Source organism: Anser brachyrhynchus (assembly GCF_964034855.1).
Source record: "Anser brachyrhynchus genome assembly, chromosome: 2".
Classification (NCBI taxonomy): domain Eukaryota; kingdom Metazoa; phylum Chordata; class Aves; order Anseriformes; family Anatidae; genus Anser; species Anser brachyrhynchus.
The window spans coordinates 63,698,059-63,720,342 of record NC_137695.1 but is presented as its reverse complement, the minus strand read 5'-3'; the positions used below and the strand labels follow the sequence as shown (position 1 = coordinate 63,720,342).

The 22,284-nt window shown below is 39.9% G+C and overlaps 1 protein-coding gene and 1 long non-coding RNA gene across 3 annotated transcripts in view; both read right to left on the bottom strand.

The window, feature by feature from the left end:
- Positions 1-22,284, bottom strand: part of SEPTIN7 (septin 7) — a 594,594-nt gene that overhangs the window by 518,912 nt on the left and 53,398 nt on the right. The window lies entirely within an intron of this gene.
- Positions 1-22,284, bottom strand: part of LOC308191039 — a 52,824-nt gene that overhangs the window by 7,255 nt on the left and 23,285 nt on the right. The window contains exons 3-4 of the long non-coding RNA XR_013947666.1: positions 1,218-1,305; positions 139-320 (exon numbers count right to left, since the gene is read on the bottom strand). This is a non-coding gene — a long non-coding RNA (uncharacterized lncRNA). The remainder of the gene's footprint in view (positions 1-138; positions 321-1,217; positions 1,306-22,284) is intronic.

Below are 22,284 nucleotides of genomic sequence, written 5' to 3'. Positions count from 1 at the left end.
CAGGCCATGACACATAACTTCTGTAATCATGCACAAAACTCCAGCAAGCTCCATACATAAACATTCATTCTCTCTTGCATCCCATTCATCTCCCCTAGCTTTTACATGTTTGAAAGGCTGCACTTCACACTTACTCACCTTCAGCTTAGAAAAAAAATAGAAAAGAAAAGGAAAGAAGAAAAGTATAAAACAGATGAGCACTTCAGTCAAGTAATGCTGGCAGGTGCTTGAGCTTGTGCTTCTGTTTCACAGGAAAACACAATTAAATCTTATCCCTTGGCTTCTGGATCACAGTACCATAGACCCTCTTCACAATTTCACTGCAGAAACAGCACCATGGAAAACATCAGCCATAATGTTTGTCTCTGGAAAACTATATTAATTGCAGATTCTCTTCTCTGTGTGTCTTAAGATATCCCCTCCATTATCACATGCCTGTAACGATACTCCAGTAAAAAAAGTATTTGCTTTCAAGCAGCCTGTCTGTGTGGGCTGCTAGACTACACTAAATCAGCTTTTTCAAAACGCCCAACACACACAGTGGCTTTTATCACCATTTAAATAAACTGTTTGAACCGTAGAAGCACATTTAGATTGGGAAAAAAAGTCACCTTTGCCAGTGCTGTGATAAGAAATAAACATGAGACCTCTGTAGAGCTTTCAGTTTTGCGGAGCAGCTCCCTGATCTACTTACTAGAAGTCCAGGATGGACTGGGAAAGGTTATGGGCATGTCTATGTTACCATTTTAGTTCAGATCAAGAGTTCCAAACCTCCTGATTGTCCCCACTTACTATGCTTTGCTTCACATGTTTGAGCAGTCCAGGAGAACACAAGGTAGATGTCTTTCAAATGAAATTTACCTGGAAGAAGCTTTCCACAAGTCCCTTTACAGGACACCAGTTGCTGATGGCAAGAAGCAGACTAAACTAATCCAAAGTAAATCCACCTGAAATGTGCAATCTTGGTCTTCAGCACCAACTGCTGTGCTCTACAGATCTACTCTCACTGACTGATACAGACAAACAACCCAGGTCAACCCAAATACCATCCTTCTCAGGCACCTCCTTCTATGACTTTGTTTCATCGCTGTGAAATTTCAGAAGTTTCAGAGCTGGAATTCAACTACACCTCAAAGCTATTGGATATTTCTTCAAACACAACTGTGCTTCTTGAGGCAGACAAAACTGGGCTAAAAATATTGTATGTATTTACTTACTTGCCAGAAACGTGGTGTTTCTGCGGAGGTACCATCATGCAGATTCTTCTGCAGTTTGAGCAATTCTTCTTCCATGGCTGGCTGGAAACTGGCAAGAAAAAGGAATAAACACAAAGCCAAAAAACAGAAATAATCAAGTAAATAAAACATGAATCTTTGGTTGGTATGAATCATAATATGCAATGAAGTTAGACAGGCATATGCCTGCTCTTGTTCTGGCCCCAACTGAAAAGTATATGGCCTTGAAGTGCTAAAGATCAACATGAAGTCTCCAAATGCTGAGAAAGCTGTGTCCACTTTATCAGTCAATTCACATATGATGGACTACTTTGAGCACCCTTTTGGGTTGTTCTGTGTCACATTTGGATGACAAGGCTTAGGGAGATGAATGTACAGACTGGTGGATGTAACACCACAACAGGAGCACCTCTATCAGAGATGGATGTGCAGCAGTTTCTGGGGTGAAGCAGTACAACACCTGAGTAGTGTACAGCAAAAAAACAGCTGGAAGCAAGCAGTATACAGCCTGATAATGCTTTGAAGAAGGATTCAGAGAGGTGGCATTAAAAGGCACTTTTAATATCACCGATGTACCAAATTCAAAGTAAGGGCTTTTTCATTTAGGCAAGAGAATAAAAATATAGCCACACATAAGCAGCTCACCACAATTATTTCATCCTGTCCCATCACACACACGCACAGTCTATGGCTACGTGTGTCTATCCCTGCCAAGAATGGTCTCCAAGGAGAGATAACTGTGTGCTATCATCCTGAAATGCATTAATTAGATCTGGGGAAGTTATTAATAGTGGCCAACTTCTTTAGAAAATTTCAGCCTTGCTTACTGCCTGTGTATTACCCACAAACATCAATAAATCTCAAACTATTGATTGCTCTGCAAGGGTTGCTTACATTAGAGGTGCTGCCAGGGCCCTGAAGGCATGAACAGCCCTTTCAGTCTCTGGTGGCCTCTACCGAGGACAACCTCTACCCCTGCCCATGGTTCAAATGGTTTTTATGGATGGCTTCTGGTTCCTCGCACAGCTCTCTCAGGGTTCTCCACGAGTACTGCTGCTATAAATGCACTTGTTAGGAAGCTTTTGCAAAATGACTTGCACAGCAGGGTCATGTGTTCCTCTGTGCAGCATGTGACAAGCTTTCTTAAAATACCTGGGTTAAAAATAAAGGCATGGATTTATTTACAAAACACTGAAAATGCAAATACAAATATAAGTCATATTCAAGGCACCAGGTCTAACCAAATATCATCCAGATGAAAGTAAGTATCCAAAGGACTGAAAAAATAAAAATGACTCATCTCAGAAGTTCTTGTATAAGGAGAGAAGAAAGCTTCCCACAAACTAAATTTGGATGTCAGTCCAAGAAATCTGTAGGAAAGTGAATACTTCTGTTTTCTCTGTTCAGCCTGAGCTACCTGGAAGCAGTCTAATTCTCCAAGAAGTGCTGCCAAATGTTCTCAGAGAATTGGGTCCTTTTAAAATGTCACCCTAAATACAATCCACAGCATTCAAAAATGACAGGTCATTTCTGAAAATACCATTTTTTTTTAACCTGGGAGCTTAATGATAATAACACACAGGGTATGCAAGCAAATTTACTTCCTGAATGGCAGAACCATTAATTTAGTGAAATTCTTATGAATGCCTAATCTTCCGTCAGCTAATAATGTAAGAGTGGCCACATCAGATTGTGCCGAAGGTCTACCTAGCCTCATATTCTGCTGAGAATGGCCCAAACCGGAAAAAGAAACAGGCAGAATAAGCACAGAACAATATTTAATCAACCTGCTCTTCCAACGATTTGTAGTTCCAGTACTTGGTGAGACACAGGTAGGATCACTGAATAACACTACCAGAACAGTGACCCAGTAGAGGTTGTCCATTTGTATATATTGTGAATAAAAAGAAGGTTGCCTGCCAGAATGTTGCACGCAAGATTTGCCACAAAGCAAAGCTTTCTACAAAATCTGAAGTAGGATATACTCCAAAAAAGCATATAGCCTTGGGATCAAATAATCAGGCTTGGTAAGTGGTGAAACAGATGAACATATTTTTGGGAAGCAAAGCCCAGCTAGCCTATATTTAATTTCTTCACAAAATCTATATTTATCCAATACTTTTCACAGTTCTACTGTCATAATTAGCGTTTCTAATCAGAACATATATATATATAATATATATATATTATAGGTAGGTCCTTATCAGAAGACATTACTGAACTACTGTGTATCAAAACAACTGTGGCTGGCTGAAGAAAAAAAAAAGGGGGGGGGGGGCTTCTTTTCCCCACTCCAAGTCTGTAACCTCAACCTGGAACCAGCTGAATCCCCATGGACAGCTGGGATCTGCCGCAAATGCTGTCTTTGACATGTCACTTGGCTTTCTTCTCCCAACCACCCTCCAGCTTCCTGCTCGCAGCTTTCTCCTCGCAGAATCCCAAAAGGAAATATCTATCAGTCCATTTTGAAGGCAAGAAAATAAGCTGTCCTTTGAACTGCCAGTGCTTGACAGGATTATAGTAGCTGAAAAAGAGTCTTTAAACAGAAAAAAAGAGAAACATTTCATGAAAGAGTTGTCTCCAAATTAATAATGTCTGCACTAAAAAGCACACAAGAAAGAAAGTTAGCTTAAACCAGAACTGCATCTTGAGGAAAGCGTGCCCGTCTCTGCTGTGCTCTCAGCCCTGTGCAGCTACTGTGAAGCCATTCCCAACCAGATAAGGACCAGGCAGAAGGCACATAGCTTTGCAGCAACTGGATAAAAATCTGTTGAGACTCTAAACAAATCCTAGGGAGTGAAGAGAGGACTCTACAACATGCACTCCTGGCGCTGAGGAGGAAGCATGACGGCATCGGTGTCCTCTTCCCCTTGCTGTCCCCTCAGCAATGAGCACTGATGCTCTGCATGTTCAGGAGCTGTAGGAGGTGAGATCCTCCCAAACGGCAATGCCAGCCAACGCTGCCCTTGCCATGGGACCCATCCCAGGGAATTCTTGAGCATCACCAGGGTGCCTTTCCCATCACCCCTCCTCCCCCTCTGGTAGGAGTAAGAGGACTGTGATCCAGCTTCTTCTTCCCACCCCTCCTCCCCAGGACAGCACCAGAACTTGCGCCTGTATGGCTGAAAAGCTCTGTGGCACACAAGAGGAGGCCAACCAGAAAGAAATGCAACAACCTGAGCATAGTCAATGAGAAGGAACATAACTCCTCTAGCAAACCTGCACCCATCAAGACTGAAAAGTCAGGTCAGAATTTAAACCTCTCATCTTTTCCTCCAGTATGCACAGTACCACTGATGTGTATAAAATTGAGTAGCAAAACATCAGCCAAGGTAGAATACTGTCCATATGGCATTCAGTGCATTCACATTCATATTCAAGTTCACAAACACTTCAGGATTTATGGAAGGTGAAACCACTCACTCAAGGCAGTTTCCATACCTAATCGTCATATCAATCAGTGGAATGAAGCAGTTTCTCAGGGATTACCAATTAGACTCTCCCAGTGTTTGATTCGTTATTTTTTTAACCCACCTTGAGGAGAGCACTTAAAACATATAACTTCCTTTGATACAAGCTCCACTATGAACATGACAAGAAAGTGAGAGTATTTCATCTTCCTGTACAGCGTACTTAACAGCGCAGTAAAATCTGCCAAGATTTAGTGTGCCAAATATGACATATTCTGTCTGAGAACAGAGTTGTATAAGTCTAAAAATTAGCTATGATGTTACCTTGGGCAATAATAATAACTAAGATACTTTTCAGGCAGCTATATGATTATCCAGTTTACATTCTCTTTATGCAAGGATGAATTACATTTGCAGGAGTTACATGAACAGGGGTATACAGGGAGGTGTTCAGCTTGTTTATATTCTCCATAATCACTCACTCTCCTCTCATAATCAAGTCTATAAATGTAACAAAAGGAAAGAAAGAGAATTGGTTTAGCAGTCAACTGACGATGTACTGCATTTTGGATTCATTTTCATTGGAAGCCGTGGCCATTCAGTAATGAAGCTAGATTGTACAAAATACAAATTGTTGTTGCTTCAGGCTTGTCTTCACTGTTGTATTAACACTAGAAACAATCCTGCCATTACTGCTACAGTAACTCCAACTCCTACCCATGCACAGAGATTTCAAACCTGCCTTTAAAATCTGTCTCAGAAATCACAAGATGACAGAATGATTGAGGTTGGAAGGGATTTCTGGAGGTCCACAAGGAAGACCTCCTAGAACTGCTTGTCCAGGACCATATCTAGTTTCTGAAGATCTTCAAGGAGGGAGACTGCACCATCTTCTGGGCAACCTGTGCCAGTGCTCAATCATCTACATAGTAAAGAAGTGTTTCCTCAACTAGAAGCACAGGACACTGCTTCCATTAAACTAATTCAGGAGCTGCAAATACAGTTATTCTGTCTTTCAAATATTCCTTCAAAATGTAGTCCTTCCTTCAAGTCAGAGGACCTCAAGTACAGTGATTTTAAAGCAATAGCTTAAACCATCACCTTGGTGACGTCCAACTAAATCTCATGATCATGTCCTGAGTACCACCATCAGACTAGCCCTGTTTTGCACATCTCCAAATATAGGAACTGCAACCACAGTTTACCTTGAATGAGATTTGCAACCATCAAAAAGGTTACTAATTCCTACTCCAAGATCTGGTAAATGTACCTTAGTAAAAGCAGATAACGATTTTGCATGGTATTCTTTCTGTTTTAAAAGGACATTTTGGGGGCTAATAAGCAAGATTGAAATGCAGAAATCTTTAGGCTTATAGCACTAAGGAAAGAAAACTCAATGTATGGAAATTCAGGGTCTAAACCTGCCATATTATCTCAAGCCTTTAAATATCAATCTGCCTATCTCAGCATAGGCTTTACTAATACAATAGTCATTTTTATACCCAAATGGGTATTTATAAGTCAGTGGGTAACTAAGGGATAGCACCCATAGGAATCCGTTTGAAAGAGGTGAATGTATTGTTGTCTCCTAATCTTGACTACTAGCGATGTGCTTCTGTGTGATCACATTCATACACAGGAGCAGCAGTCACTCTGCTCTTCCCTGAGTAGCTATGTCTGTTTTCCTAAACGTAGGATAAACACTCCATGTAAGATTAAAAGTGATACATGTGGATGCAAAGATAACCGTAAAGACAAAGGAAAGATTCGCATCTGCAATAGCAAGCCATGTGAACCACTGGAGGCAGGCCTGTAGGGTGGAACACTTGGTGCTGAGGACCTAATTTCCAGACTGTAATGTGTTTGTTATTATTTTCAGACTAACTCTAGTCTGGCCTCCTAGTGTGGATGGTCATTTGCAGCTGAAGTGCTGCACTCCAGCACGTCTTCCAGGTTAATTTCCTCTTAAAACAACACAGTTCATGAGCTCTGAGACCACACCACTGCACAAAACAAATCACAGCAAGTGTGGGTAACCAGGAGGTTCAGTTCAAAACTGCACTCTGGTCCAAACAAAACATTAATGTAAGCGCACCCTCAGTGATTAACTGATGCTACCAAAATGCAGTCTTACTCCATGACACACACTGCACCTGGGGAGAGAGGGTAAAGGAAAGAGAGGATGGAAAGGATGAATCCACTTAGAAGTCTGGCCAACTTTGAAATCTTTTTGCCAAGAACTGAAGAACTAATCAACTAGGTCATAATGGCACCATATATCTTTTCTTCCACTGAACTGTCCAACATTTTTTTTCTTGTCATTTATTACATTGACTATTGGTTGTGCTTTATATAGAAAATCACACCTGATTTTAAGCATTTGAAGACTGTCAGGGGCACAGCTGTGAGGGAATAAGATTACTTTCAGTAATCACACTGGAGGAAAGCGGTACATAATTCTGCACCAGAAGAGCTTTTAAGCTAAAAGATGGTATTGGAATGAGAGCAAAAGGACACAAAATGGCAATGAGTAAACAGAATCTGGAAAAACAAGAGATTTATAACCATCGGCGTGTTTGAACTGTGTAACTAGTTTCCAGCAGAACCCAGGAGACAGATTTTTCAGATGAAATTTAATCATTTTCTAGAGGAAATTGCTAGATATAGTTGCCTACAATGCTGGAATATAGCCAGAAACTTCCATAAGGACTTCATTCCATAAGGGCTACATCAAATCCCAGCATTGACAAAGGTTATGAGGATCATTCACCCCAGCGCAAAAGAAGTTAACTTTCTGCTCTCACAGGAGAAGGATGGTGGTTTTGCTTCCTGTCTGAATGAGTGGTAGGGATAGTCAGAGCAGCAATATTATAAAAAATTAAGTCTCTAGATTTCAAGAGTCATTGCCTTCCCCCTTCTTTGGCATATAGATAGATGATCATGGGGTCAACTCTAATTTTAGATATCATAGATCTCTTACCTACACAGTTTATTACTCCAACATGCCAAGCAGAAGAGATTACTGTCTTTAGGAATTATGCTACTGTCCTGTGAACCTGGAAATGCCTATCTTTATATACTTGAAACTATCACACATGTAGGGCTAGGTTTTGGACTGGCCTCTCAATAATGAGAGCATACCAGATCAGTGACCTATGACACTACCTGCACTCACAGAACATTGAAGCAATATTGTCTGAAGATTACTTCATTTCTAATGCTTTACTTGCTTTCAAATGTTGAGATTCTCATTTTTTAACTATACGTAAAACTACTAATTATAGCATATATGTGTTTGTGTATGTATAAACAATCTTTCTTTAATGATTTGTTGCAAAGTTGTTTTGGAAATGGAAAGAGATCTACCCCGTTGCTTGGAATTAAAAAGATGCACTGGACTGTTGTTATGGAAATGTTTTGCCCTTCTTGTAAATGCCAATTACATGAAAACAAAAAGCAAGCTGAAAAACTAGAAAATGATTTTCTGCATTATAATATTTCAAAAGGATATATTGGCAGTCCCTGTGAGATAACAGACAGAGCAAACCAGGAATAGCTAATTGCTAGGTTTGGTCTACAGTAAATGTCAAAAAAGAATCAAAACACAAAAGGCATCAGCTCAACCATCACAAGCTTCTACTCTTGCTATCTTCCTTTTCAAAACTGCTTCCTTTATTATTTTAGTTTAATTCAGCTATTGCATATACATGTACAGGGCACATACAGCCCTGAATTCTGTGCTTTTGTCAAAATAAACAACAAAAAAGCCAAAATATATATTAATATTATTCGCATTTTGTTTTATACAAAAAAAAAGAAGTGTTTCAATAATGGGGGAAGTCTATCACCACTTTTAAAGTGCAAAATTAGCTTTAAAGAAGAATGTCATTTTGAAACACAGCATTGAAATTCTTTGATTTAAAAAGATCCACACTTCTTTTGTTTTTTTCCACCCCTTATTAGATAATACTATTCATTGGCTTCTGCAAAAATTCTTTCAGGTAGCCTGAAAGTACACTTTTAAAAAAATGAATAACTTATTTGTCCCCCAAAAATCATATTCAATATAGACACATACAGTGCTTTTCATTAACTTTCTGTGCTTTTCACTAACTGTCACAGATTGTACCATCCTTTCGGGGGCACATCTTACATCCTTGGCAACCTATTGCAACTAAATAATTAGGTACAGTGATAAAATATTTCAGTCCCTTCTCTCTGTTTTGAGGAAAAACAATTTTTAAAGTCAAAAACCTTGGAGGTGATTTCAGAGTCACATCAGAACAACATAATTCATTGAATAAATCATTACCATCATGATTATCATCTCATTCATTCTCTCTATCAACATGCTGTCTGTAACTATTTGTGTTATTATTCAGATGAATGTCGATGAGTTTGCCTTGGTTTAAGATTTCAGTACTTTCCCTTTCACCATCTCTTTCTTCTGAAAGAATTAAACCCAAACAAATGCAAAGCATTTCCTATGCATGCTCACACTTTAATCTTCTTTCAGTACAGTTTCCTTTTAACTACCTTACCTCCCCACTTCCATAACTGCTTATCACTTATGATTTGAAAAAAACACTTATGCTTTTAAGAAGCCATAGAGTTTACTGGCATCGTTATCAGCACAGCTTTCTGTCTAGCATTTGAATTTGTATTTACAGTCCAATATTTGTTCTATTCCCTGTGGCAGCAGAAATACCATATGCAAGACAGCTCCCCAAAGAGAGAAGAGGATGTGAGTACCTGTGTGTGTGTGAGTGTCAGTGTGAATGTTGAATGAACCACAAATATGAGTAAGCACAAGCAAACTTCTCACAGTCCCTTTTCATGGGGATATCCAGACCTTTCTGCCCACTTTGGCTGCTGACAAGTCTATTCCCACTGACTACACATTCATGCTTACTACCCATACGCAGCTAAGAACATACATTTTTTGCGCACAGCTGGCCATGCTAAGTTGACTCTTTGCTAGCTTGTTGTACTAGGAGTTCTCAAAATACCTACCAGGAGAGGAGATGTTGGACTGGAGAAGAGGATTTGGGTACCTGTGGTCTTGTGCCAGGTCAGGTGCTAAGGCAGAACCCTGATTCTCCTGGTGCCAAGGCCTATGACCCATGTGTTGGGCCACATCACTCAGTGTTAACTTCAGGCCATTGGGAGATTCTTCAAATCTGAGGTCCACCTCTCCTCTGACAGTAGCATTAGAGCAGGGGGACTCTGCAATGTTCTCAAAGCGAACTCTGGTGTTTTCTTTTAAATGTTACAATATGCATTTGCTTTCCTCATCCCTCACACTTGCATAGTTGCATAACTCTAGCCCATAACTGTGACACATAATTAACCTTCAGATTAACTAGAAAATACTCTTTTTTTTTTTTTCCCAGATTGGTTAGTCAACGTGAATGCTGTAAGTCCACTAAATGTTCAAAGGCATTCACACAATCTACAGATCATTTTAATGTCAAATCAGTTTTGTAATGCTTAAATAATGAGGCCTCGTGTTCAGTAGTGACATCGTACCAAATTTGTAAAGACTCTCCTGTGCTTAAAGCCTCATATATGTTCCTATTAGGGTTCTTTGAAATAAGGAGGCACGTAAGTCTCATTAAAGATAATTGGAGTTGAGCATATAGCTACTTTGGAAGAATCTGTTAAGGACCTACCTGTGTCTTTAAGTACCTAAATACCTTTAAAATTTGGGCTGTGGTGAACACAAGTCATTCACATCTCCTGCCAAACATCATTTTTATTTTTAATTAAAGTGGCTCTGAAATGCCATTACTGTTGATCCCACTGGTCCTTTCAGTGACCAAGTGTCAAGAACAATAAGTTCCGAATTAGTGCTGTGAAGGTGGGATAGAGCAGCACCAAAAACCTGCCTAATGACTGCCTGCCCTGGCCCAGTGCCCTCTGGGCATGCCACAACTCGGGGAAGAAGCAGAGAGATCAGGCCATTCCCCTGCCTCATTGCTCTACCTGCTGCAGCCCTGCAATATGCTGGGGAGTCATCGGAACTGTAACCCACAGCCCAAAGTCCTCTGGCTTGCACTGGTGGTCTCTTGCTGATGTCAGAAGTGGGTGGGACAGATTGTCTGGACTCCACTGACAGTCTTGTTAATCCACCCATGTATCTAGTTATTGTCACTGACATGTAAGTTCAGTTTTTTGGATCAAATTAATGAGGGATGATTTGAGAAAGGTAGTTTACTTCTAATTTGCTTGTGCTTAATTATGCCAGGATACAGCCTTGACAAAGGAGGAGGAATTTTTTTTTCAGTGGGCAGAGTTGCATTTATTTCTAATGAACAACAGACATCTTGCTGCAAGAAGGTTTCAATGGGGTTGTTTGTAGTGATTAAGTGTTCATAACACACTTTGTCCCCAAGGGCTACACTAATTTCTAGAGGCCGACCTTTCTAAGTTGACCCAGAAGAATGCAAAGAGGACACAAGGCTTGCGTTAGCTTATTTTAAAAGACACTGAATACAAATTCATTAAGAAAAAGAATAATTGCTTGCATGATGATAATAGGCTAAACCCGTTGTTTAGGAAGGAAAGAGAAGAAAGGTTTAATCTCTCTTTAAAAAGGAGGCAAGCGTTCAATTTGCTGATGTCTGTAGATGGGAGCTACTGCTCTCAGGACATGTTGTACTGCCTTTGTACACCTCCAGCTATGCCATAATGACCTATAGACACTGTAATTTTTTAGCGAGCTGGTCTTAGAAAAAACATCTTCTTACTTTCCTGACCTGCTCTCAAAAATTTCTCCCTCTCCTCCCTGCCACTGACATCAAGAAAGCACTACCTTTTTCATAAGCAAAAAAAATCGGCACCAAAAAATTCCACGTGGTTCAAAACCTTGACAAATGTAAGAACAGTTCACACAGATGACCAAAATATTGTTATTTCAGAATAGCTACAAACTATATATTGATGTGGTGGTGTACATATCCAGGTAAAACCTTAGCTTTCTCACTGAAGAACTGATGAGGATAGTCTAGCTGGTAAAGGACCTGCTCAGTCAGCTTTGCCTAGAAGCATCTCCAGTGTTTAAGCAGCTCTACTACCCAACAACGATGATTTTCAAGAGTCCAGACTAAAAGCCTTATCTCAGCCTTTGGAAGTGGATTTACTAGTAAGTAGGTTATGATTTTTTCTCTGAATTTCCCGATTCATTTAACACACATGTAGTGAGACAGATAAATTTTAAACTAACCTGGTATCAATCCCTTCTTCCCAGTTTTCTTGCCTTTGTTTCAAATATCCTTTATTGGTTAGGTAATGAATTTTGCAGGATCTGTTTTCCATAATCAGTAAAGCATATGCCACAGTATAAACAGAAATGCAAAACAAAGCATTAATTCACCATATTCTGAAAAAAAGACATACATAAAATGAGCATACGCTTCCTTTCAAAGACTTAGCAGCTCATCTGACTACCTCTGCATGTACTTTGGATTAAAAAAAGAAAAAGAAGAAAAAAATCTACCCAAGGCATTCCAGTGCACATAGCTCACAGCCTTTAGTGGTCCAAATTCTCACATTGTAGAGAGCTGAATAAACTATCCCCCTTTTACAAAAGGGAGACCAGCATATAGAGAGATTAAGTATTTTTCTGCCACACAGAAGAAATAAGCAACATATCAGGGAACCAAATGCAGACCTTCAAAGCATCACACAACTACTCGTAATACCACGGCACACCTGATCTCCTGCTGATCTACACTTAAAAATCCCTAGTCTCTTCTAGTATGCCATAACTCTCAAGATTTCCCCTCTTTCACTGTTAACACTCCTCCTACTTCAATAGTGCCACGCATGTCCGTAGCTCTCCTACTGCTTAAGTAAATTATTCACAAAGTAATTTCTCTGATAATGGTTTGTCTTAAAATTTGTGTCTCTGAGAGTGAAACAAGTCCTTTTTTTTTTTTTTCTTCCTTCACCTGATCAACTACCAACCAGGAAAGAAAACCCAAATCTTTCTCAGGACCTTCACAACTGCCATACAACTACTAGTCTCTATAGTGTCCTCTACTAGGAGAAAAAGTTTGAGCTGAAACCAAATGTTGAGATCCAAAAAGTGAGCTGCAGAAAGAAACTAGGTCCCTTCACCTCTGAGGTGGCCTGGACCCAAACCTCCATCATGAAAGCATGTGGTGAGAGTAACATTTAGCTGCCAGAGAGATGAGGGCTGAATAAGTGCTATACATGCCTTTTTTTATTATTATTATTTTAATTCCATCCCTGTTTTCCTCTCTCATAGTTCTGTGTCATCATGTGTAAGTCTGTTCATTTGACTGAACTACTTATTTTTGTGTCTTCACTGCTAAGGCCTATGCACTTCAGGATGAAGTGCATAGAACTCCAGGGTTTTGTGAAGCAGCCTATCAGCTATTGTCACCGCTTATTTTCAGTATTTTTCTTAGCCTTAAATTGCCTACTTTCTTGCAGGTATCCAACTCAGGAAATCCAGTCCTTACACTGTATTAAAGTAGCATTTTAATGCACCAATAATGCCTGAAATTGTTGTCATAGTACAGTGAAAAAAAATTCTGGAGAAGAATAAAATCTTGCCCTATGCATTTCTCATTTCTAATAGTCTGTTTTTGAAAGTACAAGCATTGTTGAACAGTATCAGATGGAAAATATAGCTGTAATAATTGAACACTAAAACCCTTTTTTACATAAGGAGAGAGCAAGGCTAACAGCACTGAGCTACCAGGATTTTTGTGATGACAGTGCTGATGAGTTTATATAAATTTCTGTTTTTATTGCACTCATGAAGATAGTGGTGTTAAGTCCAAGAGAAAACTGAACTGAAAATCATAAAAATTCCCTTGTTCTATTATTCTTGATGTAATGTTTACTTTTTCACTAATGATATCAGCTCCTTCAGTTTCAGCTAGGACAGATCTCACACAATAACCACAACCTCTGGGCTACGCTGGAGGACCGAAGGAATCAAATAGGATCACATCTCTAGTTCCCTAAGATGCTGTCCCCTGAGCAGACCAAACATTCGTCCTGCCTAGTGCTAGCCTGATACAAAGTGAAACCTCTAGACTAAGATAGTCAGACAGCTGGTTTTCACTAGAGAGAGAGAAATTTTTATAGCAAATCTTTCCATCTCTTCTAGGATGCCTTGGATCAATTTTGAAACCGCCTTTCTTGTTAGTCAAAGGAGAGAATCTTGATGAAAACTCCAAATGGACATCTAGCTAAGCTAAGGAAAATTAGTTTGTTGTAGTTGGTGGTGGTGGTGGTTTTTTTTGTTTTTTTTTTTTTCATTGGGTTACAGCAACTCATTCCTGCCAGGACAGCTAAGGAAAGGAATAAGTTACTGGGCACATCTTCTCAGCTGCAAGCCTAGAAAAAAATGGTACTGAAGCTACCTGCTGGAAGGAAGGCCATTCTACAGCTGGGTTACTTCCAGGTTTCCTGTTTATTCCATGGTAATATTGACAGAAAAAAAAAATAAAAAATACTGGGGTCTGCTAAAACAGAGGAGGAGAAGGTATTTCACTGTTGTCAAAGAAGAGTGTTGAAATACAGAGAAGAATCTGATGTCAGGCTATACGCAAGCAGAATTAATTAAATTTATATACCTTTTTAAACTTTAAGTCTATCTAAATATTAAATAAATGCACATTTCTGTTAACCTTTCCTTTGGCCTGCAATGATGCAGCTGCAGCTGTTTTACCAAACCAGATTATCTGCCAAAGGAAATGGACTGTGGAAACTCTCTCCTAAAAGGTAGGTTTAAAATCATGGAGAGAAAAAAAAAAAAAAAAAAAAAAAGACTGATGCTTAGATGAAGTCTCTGTTTAGGGTCCGCTTCCTTAGACTGAAGGGGCTACAGAGATCCAAGTGCAAAACCCAGACACTATGGGTGCCCACAAAGGCTGTCAGTGCTCCTTGCCTGCTCTGATAGCGCGATCCCTTTCTACCCATGACTACTGCAAGAGCATCAGAGAAGAGCTCTGCCAAAAACAATATGAGGTTGACTGGCTCTCTTATCTCCTCCTGTACCATTGAATTTAATCTCACATTTTGGCAAGTTAAGCATAATCCCCCTGTTTTAAGTAGGATGGATGAACTCCATTCAAGAGAACAGTATGTGAGTCTTAAACATCTCCTTTTCCCAAGTTAACTTGGTAAAACATAAAAGAGTGTAAGGTCCATTTATTCAAGTAAGAAGTGTTTCCTTGGTTATAAATGTTGCAGCTGTCTTAAGACTACCTATAAATTAACTGTTCAAAATTTGGATGACATTAATTAACCCTTCAGAAAGGAAATGTGTAATCTAATGCCACAACCATGAATGGCAAATTTCACGAAACAGCAACTTTCATAGGGCTGCAGCTGCAAACATAAAAGCACGAGTGTATGTACAACACATGCATTTTCCTACAACAAACAAACATTTGGGTTTCATATTTTAAGCCTTTGAACCTCATCAAGACAAACAAGAAGCAGAGACATCAAAACACCTTTGATAGCTCAAAGTGTTGCAGCCACTTAAACTGATTTCAAGAGCCTGTTAAATGTCTTCTGAAATTACCTAATGATATATTGCATACTTAAAAATCACAGCTGAAGATGGGTCACCTTCTTGTCCTGGTATACACGGAGCCACTGAGGGACATTGTGTTATTTCTAAAGGTCTCCATGGGCTTTTAGAAGAGCCTTGTAGCAAGCAAAGACAGGGAAGAGTAGGCCATGGGCAATGGACAGGCTTGTTCTACTGTTTTGTTTCCTTTTGGATGTTTGATGTTTCTGGACTTTTTGTCATTGGGACATTTCAGTGAAAATATCTTTGTGCCATGGTAATTTGTGAAGGGGTAAGGGCAGGGGCAAGAACTCTGCCCACGGTGATTTGGGCAAGATAAAATCAGAAGTGCTGCTAAACCCTCTTAATTATCTTTCCAGAGTCATCAAGACTTTGTCTGGCATAAAACTGCATAGAGTTCTGGAAAGTGGGAATATTTGGAAATGATAAAATCAGTGAAAATAGTGCAGTCTTCTGGTTCAAGTAATGATTTTTTTTTTAAGAAAATTAAATAAAATTAAAAAATTAAAAATAAAATTAGGATTTTACTTCATCTGTGATTGTGATTTTCTTGTAACAACATGAATCCAGCTGCCAGAACTTTAAAACTAACATCAAGAAATACTACATCCAATACAAGAAGACTAAAGATTGAAAAAAGGGATCCAAGTCAGTTCACAACATGCTACATTGGCTGGGTTGCTGTCATAGCACTGTACATTGCCAGGGGACCCCTCTGCCTCTCAGTCCCCAACCCTGGAGAATTTTCTTGGTAAGAACGTGCCAGACAAAAATTTTCCTCAGAAGACATGTCTCTGCGGGATATTTGCAACTTTTCCAAGACCGATCCACCAGGAAAATCTGTTTAATTAAGTTTCTGTGCCAACATCTGAATTATTATCCAGTCCAGGAAGGACATTATGATTGTATTATAATGAGCTGTCAAAAAGTAGTTTTTCCTGAACTCAGAAATTTCTGGCAATTCTAGATTTTAAGCCTAATTTTACAAATCTTCAGAATGTCCGTATTTGAGTTAGACTATTCAACACAAAATCTCCACCATTGGCATTTCAAATCAATTTAATGTAAAAATTAATTAAATGTGGCACCTTTATCTTGTCATATAGAAACCAAGTCAAGGAAGGTACTTAAATCAGTATGAATACAAATCAGATTAGGACCAATCCTTCCCATTATATTATTTTTGCACTTATGCAAACTGTTGAAATTCAGCAGAGTTAAATTAGTCTACGACATAACACAATGAAGAATGAAATTGCCCTCCAGAAGCTCTGAATATAAACAGTCTGGTGTCTGCTTTCCTATTCTCTACAGGTCTGGGTCATGCCTTATCAGGGATTGTTGCCATGAATTGCTTTACTGCTAGGATTCAAGGTCCAAAGCGATAACATTGAACAGAAGCACATATTCAAATCGGGTAAAATCCACCAGGGAGTTGAGCTTTCAGCTCCTGCAAGTTCTTCTGCTTCCTCAAACATTCAGGGCTGCATTTCCTTCTTTTCAGAGTTCAAGGAAGAAATTAACTTGGTAAGAAGTCAAGGCATGACAGGACCTACCTGTGACAAGCTAGAGGAGTCACAAACTGTGCTGACCTGCACAAGGGCCACCTCAGGCAGAAGGAGCTTGCTGAAGTTGCTGAGAGCCCACCACAGCTGCACTGCTGCCCATGTGCATGATGACATGTCTCCATCATACTCACTGGGCGGTCCTCGGGTGATTATGGCTCATGCAGATGCTAAACTGGCTAGTGCCATGTTTTCAAATGTGACTCAAAGGAAGAGGGCCTTCTTCCTGCAGTATATTTTCTTGTGAGGTAGCAAAGGTTGTTTGCTCTGTCATGACATCTGCAAAAGGCTTCTGGAGACTGAGCATGACCTTGTACATTAATGATGGTTTGTCAGAGCACTGAACTATGAACTGTAAAAACAAACACACATGTGCATGCAAAACCATGCCTTGCACTTCCAGGTTTCAAAAAGACAGAGAGCATTTAATGATTAAAAGAGGAAACTTCTGAGATTAAACTTCATTTCTTGAAAGAATTACCCAAAGAAGGAAATCACAGATAATAAGTAGTGAAATGTTTCCAACTGTCCCCCTAGTCCCCATCATCCTCTCTTTGCCTAACATATAAAACTCGATATTTGCAAGCACTTCCAAGAACATGGAGCTGCACTCTTTAGGGCAGCAAACCTGGAAATATCCGCAAACACTGTTTACCTACCCACTTTCCCCTTAGTTCATTTTACTCAATTTCCTGATTGCCAAGCCCTGCTTTATTTGAGGTTTGATGCATTTCACATGCACAGAAAGTCTCACTGGAGCTGGAAGGATGTTCACTTAATTGAATCTGCCTGACAGATGTGACACAGTGAGATAATGAATACACAGTTGACAGATGTCTATGCTATGTATATACACATATTAGAAACAAGGGACACATATTCCCTGCTATGGAAAACAGAGTGAGCTGCTCATTGGAGCTGAGCTCAGAGTGGTTGCAGATCAGCTTTGTTTAGGATAATGGCATATTTTGAGCCTGTAGAGAATTTGGAGGAAGTTCCAGGCCACTGGCTGAATGAATGAATGCTGTTAGATACCCACTGTTGTTGGAAAGTGTCTTCACTTCCCACTTTGGCCTTCATATTTCCCTGGCAGTGGCTCAGGCACTCGCTGCACCCCTTCAAGACACAGCTGCTGCCCAAAGGGGAAGATGGTGCATCCCCATCACTCCTTTGTGCCTGCCCAAAGAGTCCTGTATGCTCCCCAGCCACAGCTCTACCTCTCTGCATGCCCTTCCATGGGCAAATTCAGGACTTCCCAGGGGTATGCTCAGCAACCTGATTCATCTCAATAGTCCAGAAGAAAACAACTAGGAGGAAAACAAATCAAAACAAAAAAACACATTGCCACCACTCATATCCCATCCCACACAGTCACAAGCACTAGGAACTGGAAGATATATTGGAAAATGGGAAGGTTTTTGAACATGCCATGGTCTGGCGGCAGCCAGAGATCATTTTGTCACTCTTATTCTGTGCCAGTGAGCCCCTGATGGGGTGTTCTGCAATTAACTCTGGGGGCACAGATCAGTACAAAGAGGGACTGACAGGGGTTATGATTTCGACTGACAAGCGATGTAAACCCAGTATTTAAACACCGTATTATCTTTGTGCAAATCCTAATGCTACAGGAACCAGGCTCAGGCAAGGACTGCAGATGAAGGTAGCATTTTAAAACATCACCAACAACATGGTAGGGTCCCCACTAATTTCATCCAAATTTAAATGCTTAGATGCAAACCACCAGAGTGAGTATGATTATCACAGTTCCTGGTAATGACTTCACTGCTTTATTTCTAAACAGTTGTATTTTGACTCCTGCTGTGCAAAAATTATGTCCACAGACTGGCAGTCCTTACCTCCTTTGGCTGTGCACCAGACTGGAATTTCCTATGGGACCCTTTGCAGGACTCGGAGCCTAAGCCAGCTTATTGTGCCAATGTCAAAGGCATGAGAAACTTGGAGCTTCTCCTGAAGTGCTGATTGTTCAATTTAAATTGAAAACTGGAAAGAAATTCAAAGTGAAAAAAGCCTCATTCAGGTCTGCATCTGCAGCAATCAAAGCTGGGATTATGTGAACAGAGCCTGTGATGGGTTGGCCTCCTTTCCGTAGGCTTCATGAAGTGGATCTGACTTGATGCCATCCATGTCTCAGTGCTCCCGAGTGCTCTCAGCATCTACCAGCCTCAAGAGAATCAAAAGGTGCTTAGCACCTTGCAGGACTACAGCAGGGAACTGCCAAGGACTGCACAGCCCCCCTCCAAAAAGATATTGGAGGTAACAGGTTGCATGTTTCCTTTCATCCCAAGGTTTGCCATGGACCTTGCCCTGTAGAAAGTGTGGAAGATTCTGGGGCCATTAGCCATGTGTTTGAAAGGTCCCTGGAGGTGAAGGCAGTGAGATGTAATGCAGTCATGGAACAGCAAAGTCCTGAACTGGGACTTCAGGGACTTCTTCTGAGTCATACAACTCTACTTATGCAGGGAGGCAGCTGCATGTTCCTCAAATAAAAAATAAAAATAAAATTAAAAAAAAAAAGGGCACATAATTTTGTAAGAATTTATAAATCTCCTTAAAATAAGCACCAAAAAAGAGCGAAAGCTAGAGAGGGATACAGCCTTACTTTCTAGATGGAAAAATAAAAAGTACTAGGCCCAAACTAGTCCTTTTTGAATTCAACACTAAGTCTGTATCTCAGCCTCCTTCACAATCCAGTCCTTCCAAACACCTGCCTGTTTTGGAAGCTGTGAATCCCAAGGAAAACCAACACTAACCAAAGGAGAGAGCTGTCACTGGGTGAGCAAGAAGTTCAGCAGGAATCCATGGACTTTACTGTCTTCCCATCTGGGCTGCAAGTGGAAGTTGGGGTCCCCATGAGAGGTACGTGAGAAAAGCAGCCTGCCCTTGATAACCCTGCCTCTACCTGGTGTAGATTTCTTTTTGTTTCCTCCTTTTGCATCTGTGAGTTAGTGGGAGACATTGCTTTGTAGGTTTACTGTCTTAGAAGAGACCTCTCTATGGAACATTTCTGTGGGGCATCATGTTAGCGGGAGCTAAATTGATGGTGGACCCACACTAACTAGGCATAGAGAAGTGTACAAGTATTTCACATTGTCATAGTAGGAACAAAAGACTTAACATCAAGACAAAGTATTGAGACACCTGTATCTGTATCCACACTTACAGTCATATGCACATAGACATACATACATATTCACAGATAGACATATTTCTCTTCCAAAATGGATTAAACCCTTCATGTTTGAAAATTAAACCCCAACCTAAACATAATCTGAATAATGGATTATCAGTTATTAATGTCTTCATCTGCCAACTTTACATAATGTACTAGACCACTATGACAATTAAAAAGATACAGCTATATAAAATGAAATAGAAGCGCAAGTAAACTGACACACTTGGTTCAAATCACAAAAATGCTGAATAATACCAGCCTGGATCTGCTTATTGAATCCCTGCATAGCATCACTTTGTGTTGAAATAGCATCGCAAAGTTATTTCATGAAAGTCAAGGAGTTTCCTCATCCAACCCCAAAAGTCCAAGAGTCATGTCAGGCACTTTAACACAGCAAATACAAGCAAGGTAATAATGATAGTAAAATGCACAGACACTGACTGTGGGGTCTAAAACGTTTTTGGATGTGTTTTGAGGTGAGTAGAATGGAAAAATCTAAACTTGCACTTCATATAACTGCTTTCAAAGCTTGGCAGCATCCAGAATTAACACTCTACAAAACCGAATTTTATTAACCGTTTCTCAAGTTAAAATTTGATGGTAAAACAATATTATATGCTAAAATTCATATACCATAATAAAACCTACATGGACCTTTTCTGTTGCATTTCTACAAGGGACTTCAGTTACGTTGCCATACACAATAGTTTTTGTTTGTTTTTCTTTTCAATTGGCTAAGGATCATTAGGATTCTTTTATGAACAAAGGATTTGCACGTAACAATTCTAATTAAACGTTTGGTGAACGTGTACACTGTTAGGATAGTCAGCGAGTATTAAAAGCCCTGTAATTAGGATTTTGCAGGTGATAAACAGAGATGCCTTGGGGCTTTCTGGAAAAGTCAAATGATAGCAAAATATGGATGGATGACATTTTTTTTCTCAGAAGTGTCCCATTTTGTCAAGAACCTGAGTCTTAAAAAGGGCGAGTCTCACTCATCTCCTGATTGAATTTGACAGGCAACAGGCAATCAAGACACCAACGCCAAGAAGAAAAGAGTGAAATTGGCAGTAGGCTGACTTCCAAAAAGTGAGATACCACCCAGAAACTGCCTGTAGTGGCTAGCTGTATATGATGAGTGGGCTTGGAGACACTCACTTCCAAAAAGCACATGTCCCCATCTGGTTCTGCACTTGCAGCACTGTAACTGCAGGTACCTTCCAGCTGTAGTTCTTGGCAACCATTCAACTTGTCAACTGGAGGCTGTGCACCTGGTGCTTGGAGATCAATTAAAAATGCCTGCATGCTGTCAACTGCCAAATTTCTGTTGTCAGTTGTGAAAAATCCATCCAAACCCATCAGATTTTTTTCCTATATAATTTTATTTTTTTTTCTTAATGTGCTACAGTAGCAGTGGGTAGGATGGAAGGAAGGAATATAGTTCAACAGCTACAACATCCTTCCTCCTCTCCCAGTGCCTGCCTCCCAAGTAGGCACAGACTTTCTACAGTTTAGGGCTTCTTATATTTCAGATGAAATAACCAATTACAGAAATCACAGATCTATGAAAGCAATAATTATTGTTACAGTTTTGCTACTCAGAGTACACATTTATATGCACTGATCACCCACTTCATGTATAATAACATAAAACACTGAAGTAGTTGATTGAAGGATACTAGTTCTAGATGATCCAGATGCTGCAAGGCTTGCTGCTCCCACTGCCTGGGAGATGCCTGGAGCCAGCTGCCTACTTGGTCTATGCTGAATGGACTAAGGTATTTGTGGAAACACAGTGAAATTACTTGGCTTATCATCTTTGGCATGGAAACCTTTCAGCAGTCTGAGCTAGACCTTTGGCATGGTTTGACAGAGATTTTCTTTCTATGTTCCAGAACCAACAGCAGGAGGCATGAGATTTAGCAGAGATTATGGATGAGAAGGAAAGATGAAAAAGGAATTTTATACAGTGTTCTGAAAATAAAGCGAGCAGTAGGTAGAAATGGTCTTGCTATAAAAAATGTTAACAGCTCTGCTAAGCAGTATTTTCTTACCTAAAAAGATCATAGTATCTATTAATTCCGTGCATATATCCTTCTTGCCTGGATATTATTATTGTTCCTTTCTGCTTCTCAGCTAACTTCCAAATTGTACAAACAAGAAGACATGGAAAATATGTAGAATAGCTTTCACATCATACATTATGTCAAAGAACATCAGTCAGGCATACAAGTCTAGCCAGGCATACTAGAAGTTATCACCACCTTAACTGGCAATTAATAACCATCTGCACGACACTTTC